This window comes from Montipora capricornis, chromosome 3, assembly GCF_036669925.1.
Source record: "Montipora capricornis isolate CH-2021 chromosome 3, ASM3666992v2, whole genome shotgun sequence".
Taxonomy (NCBI): domain Eukaryota; kingdom Metazoa; phylum Cnidaria; class Anthozoa; order Scleractinia; family Acroporidae; genus Montipora; species Montipora capricornis.
Window position 1 is genome coordinate 15,406,817 of NC_090885.1, and position 5,000 is coordinate 15,411,816.

General features: G+C 41.1%; 1 protein-coding gene and 1 long non-coding RNA gene across 6 annotated transcripts in view; one reads left to right on the plus strand and one right to left on the minus strand.

Annotated features, from left to right (window-relative positions):
• LOC138042379 (schlafen family member 13-like) overlaps positions 1-5,000 on the plus strand; it is an 87,782-nt gene that overhangs the window by 61,001 nt on the left and 21,781 nt on the right. The gene's annotated exons all lie outside the window — the stretch shown is intronic.
• LOC138042380 (uncharacterized) overlaps positions 1-5,000 on the minus strand; it is a 34,149-nt gene that overhangs the window by 26,691 nt on the left and 2,458 nt on the right. Inside the window, exon 1 of the long non-coding RNA XR_011130988.1 lies at positions 2,161-5,000. This exon is cut by the window's right edge and continues 2,458 nt beyond it. This is a non-coding gene — a long non-coding RNA (uncharacterized lncRNA). The remainder of the gene's footprint in view (positions 1-2,160) is intronic.

The following is a 5,000-nucleotide window of genomic DNA, read 5'->3' on the forward strand; positions in this document are numbered from 1 at the left end:
CTGGTAAGTGGTGTCTTTGTGCATAGAGCCTTCTGCGCGTATTTTCTTAGGATCGAGAGGGTAGTGGAAATGCGTAGATTTCTCTGGTGGACACAGGAGAATCATTAACTTAGCCTGCAATGGTGTCAAAAGTCATGTAACGCGAATGCCGTTTTAGTGGATCCTTAAATAAAATATACCCTTATGGAGCTCAATAATGGAAAGTCAGTTGGATAAACTAGGCAGGCGGTGAAAAACAAACACCTGGAATCTCAAAAGCGACAAGTAATGGACTTCGACAACAATCTATCACCCGTCGAGCCGAAATCAAAGTGTGCTGTTATGTAGAACACTGAAACCAAATGGAAAATTCTCTGGTAACTTATGGGTTCACCGAAGACAGAGAACGATTGAACGAATCGAACACCTTACGTGGATCTGTGATCAACTCTGCACATGTCTTCAGGTAAAAAAAATAATTGGAAATGTAACAGCCAAGAATTATTTGAAAGAAAGCTTGTCGTGTATTTTGTGCTTCATTATTCAAGGAAAAGGTTCTTCATGGAAACGGTATGATCCTGAAATTTAGTTTGTTGCAATATTGTGCATATTTGACACGATTGAGTTTCTTCTCTTCACTTATGTAATGAAATAGAAGGGGTTTTTGCCTCTAATAGCAAATATGTTGTTTGTTTCAAAAAATTGTTCGCTGGAAAAGGCGGCCTTTATGAATTCATCATGTTTTATGATATGCGAGCTTAACTGGATAGTTTTTATGGCAATAGTAAAGCATTTTCTTGTCAAAATGAGGTTAGCGTCTTTCTGGTGTTTTAACTTAATTAAATCGTGAGTTTGTATTTGCCATCTGCCGCGTAACCTTGATTTCTACTCTCAAAATTACCTCCAGAACCTAGTTTTTGCGTAGAATAAGCTTTTAGAATGATGTTCTTGTTTTGCATAAAGCAAGCTAACAAAATCTGTACCTTGCTGAGTTCGCATTTGTTAGCATTAATAGTATTTTCAGTCCGATCCTTCTGTTTTAAGAGGGGTATATTGTTTTGGTCTCCCATCCAAACACTAACCCCGCTGGACAGGGCTTAACTTCAGTGAACTTTGGTATTACAAAGCTGTCAGATGCTCAGAGGGCATGCTTAAACTTGTGGTGAAAAGAAGTTGTGAGGGAACTTGAAAATTATCAACATGTCAGCCCAGAAGCCAATGTTTCTCGCTTCTCTTTTATTTGTTATTCTTCAGAGACTGGAATGCTGTAGTTCACATACCACACAATTCAGTGCCTTCTGATTTTCTGTAACACGTACCACAGGCAACCCAGTGTATGCTTCACGGAAGCATCTCGTTTCAATTAATGTTGTTATAGGAATTGCTAAAAGGAAAGATGAAAGCGATAGAAAGCCAAATACAGTAGAAGCTCTCATTGTAACCACTCTCGTAAGCGACCAGCTGTAGTTACGACCACCAATGTAAAATGCCATTTTAAATGTCATTTAAACTCCGTAATTGAAAGCTCTCGTAAGCGACCGCGACCACCTTTAGGATTACCCAACTGGACTTCCACATTGTTTTTGAAGCTCTCGTAAGCGACCACTTAGAGTCTATGTGTCTATGTATGTCAACACTTTATTAATAAAAACACAACCCACTGTGCTGAGAATTTGAAATAATTTGACAGACCTGCACTGTCTCCCTTTTGTGGATTTTTGGTTACAGATAATTATGAAACCTTCATTTCACAGTTTTAATAATACTACTACTAAAAATAATAGTTTTGCTTTAGTATAACGAGCATGTGCTTGAGTGATTTACTCCTCTTGTATGACATTAAAGGAGGCTTCAAGATTCAATAGTTTGTCAGCATTATGGCTGGTTTTCAATAAAACTCCAGTTGCGCGTCAGTGTTACTTGACACTGCTGGGTTGTATGTTGTGAGAAATGGTAGAATTCTCTGTGGTTTTGGCTTTTTGTTTAACTGTCAACTGTCTTCCAGAAAAAGTGACCTCAGATAGTGTTCTCTACATAGTAGGATGCTTAGGGTAGCCTCGCTCTTCAAGAAGGGCGGCTTTGAATGTCTTGGCTAGGAATTTTTTGTAAGAATCATACAGGTATTTTGGCAGATTTGTTCTCGTTTATATGAACACATGGCAGGCGGACGTCAAAACTCACCGCTAAAATGCTATCTTATTCTCTCCTTGTACATTTGCTTTTCTGGGTTTGAAAAATGACCACACGAAGAAGTAGATCACACAGCTAAGGATTAGATGCGTAAGCTGCAAACCTTCAACTGAGTTGACTCACAAAACCACGCTGTTCCATTTGTGTTTATGAACAGAAGCCATGTTGGATGCGTGCGCATTTTAGTCAAAGCATTCTCTCAGGCAAGACTGAATCGTTACCCTAATTCTGATTCAACTTTTCAATTGATTTGGCTATTAGCTGGGACATAAATTTAAACCCTGGACCGCACACTGAGAGAAAGAGTTGTTTTACCTGCACAAGGACTATGGCCTTAAATCATCGGTCGCTGGTCTGTAACTCGTGTGAAGGAGTGTCACCCAAGCAATATAAGGAAATTTTAGATAATATTTCTACGATTGGACTTGTCTCCTATGTTGTCAGCAGTTCAAACAAGAAACTGCTTCAGATTTGAATCTGTTATCCTTTCTTCCTTTTGTGTCTATTTTGGATGAATCGTTCATGGAAGTGGTGGGTACAACAACTCCAGCTGTTCTCTCTGGTTCGCTCAGTAGTAAAGAAGAGACACATGAAATCTACTTCTCTGACATTGTACATAAATTAGAGGCTGGCTCAACGGAAGATCTTAGAGTGGCTCATTTGAATGTTTGCAGCTTACGGAACAAAATAGAAGAGTTAACTTAACGATGTTTGCAGAAGTTGTGCAGATTTGAGATTCGATCTGGCTGTAACTGAAACATATCTTGATAAGACTATCTCAGATGACTCGGTGGAAATTAATGGAATGAAGTTCTTGCGGCTGGATAGAAAAGGTCGCAAGGGGGCGGGTGCATTTTGTATTATGCTGATTATTTGCAAGCAATGCACTGACGAGATTTGTTTACGAAAGGAATTGAAGCGATCGTCAATGGTCCAATCAGGGTCGCTGCTATATATACATGTTCGTTGATGACACAACAGTTTACTGTATAGGAGACTCGGCAGACCTGGCAATCGCACAGTTAAATAAGGCCTTACACGAAGTTTATTCTTGGTGCCAAAACAACCAGCTGACACCACATCTCGGCAAGAGTGAAGTTATGCTGTTCAGCGCGAGAAATCCCATGGGCCCTATTGTTCCAGTGTTCTTGGGAGGCTCTCATCTTAAATGGGTCAAGTTTCTGGGCCAGCCAAGCAAGTCGTTAGTGCTGTGGTTCCCCAGTATTTTACTGGCGAATATTTGTTCTCTTCGCTATACGATGGACAAACTGCCTGGCATTATTTGCTTGGTCAAAACATGGCTGAATCCTTCTATCTGTGACTCGCTCATTTCTCTAAGTGGGTATTGCTCTTATAGATGTGACAGATCTGATGGTTGGGGTGGTGTTTGTGTTTATGTTAATTCACAGATACCTTGCAAGAGGATCCTGTCATATGAATCATCAGAAAATGAATCACTGTGGTTAGAAATACGACCATTTTGACTCCCAAGAGTTATTTCCTGCATTTTACTGGGTGTTGTTTACCATCCTCCCAGTAATGGAGCTGCCGAGAATTTAGCTTTACTAGATCTAATCCGGAAAAATATTTATTGGTTCCTGTCATGGCATCCTGAAGGGCTACCTGTAGTATGTGGGGACTTCAACCCTACAAGCACAGGAATTGCGGAACAACGAACCAAGAATTCTACTGGCCTATCACAATTGATTAAGATCTTAACCAGGGATACTGGACTCTGGAATGGTGCCTGTCTAACAAACCCAAATTGTTCGCTCACCTCTCCAGTTGCCCAAGCTTGGTACAAGTGACCATTTTACTGTGCTGATCAAGCCCAAGACCATTCCACCAAATCAAACCCAGCCTGTGAACATTATATCTAAAAGGGACCTCAGGCCTAGTAGAGTCCTTGAGTTTGGTTGCTGAATTACACAGTATGACTAGTCTGATGTTTTGAGCCTTACACATGTCCAGGAAAAATATGATTTGTTTAATTCTGCCTGGACAGAGACAGTCAGCTACTATCTTCCCTTGCAGCGTACTAAATGCTGCTCTTCAGATAAACCCTGGATCACAGGCAAGCTAAAATCCCTGATCATTAAATGCCAAAAGCTCTTGCTGTCTATGGAAATGACTCGCAGCACTACAAAGAGTTGCGTAATAAGGTGCAGAGGGCATGCATGGAATGTAAAAAAAAAGTTCTATAGTAAGGTGGCCTCCCTTAAAGAAAGTAGCACCAGTCGTTGGTGGCGTGAGGTACCAGTAAGGGCCTTACTGGTCAAAGAGCTCAAACAGATTGGGTAACCCAGTTACTCGATGAGGATACTCCCACTCCAGCTGCCCTAGCAGAGAAGTTCAACTCCTTTTTGTCTGCCCTTACATCACATTTTACCCCCCTAGACACCACGCTTGCTGACCTGGATCATAACCTTGATGTCCCAAGGGAGTTCCTTGTTGATGTCTGTAGCTGCTATAAAGCCCTGCACAAGTCAAGATCAATAAATCGCCTGGGCCCTCAGCGGTTCCTAACAAGGTCTGGAAGGAATTTGCTTCTGAACTTGCGCCAGTAGTTACTGACATTTACAGTGCTTCGCTAGGCCAAGGATTCATCCCTTATCAGATCAAGGAGTCTTTAGTCACGCCCCTCCCCAAATGTTCACCACCTAAATGTATTAAGAACGATCTAAGGCCAGTTACCTTAACTTCTCAAATAGCTAAAATATTTGAGGGTTTCACGTTAGCCCCCCTATTTAAGCAGGTCATCGACAAAATTGATCTATTTAACAGTTTGCTCTTCCAGGCAGATCAACCACGTATGCGCTTGTTTACTTGCT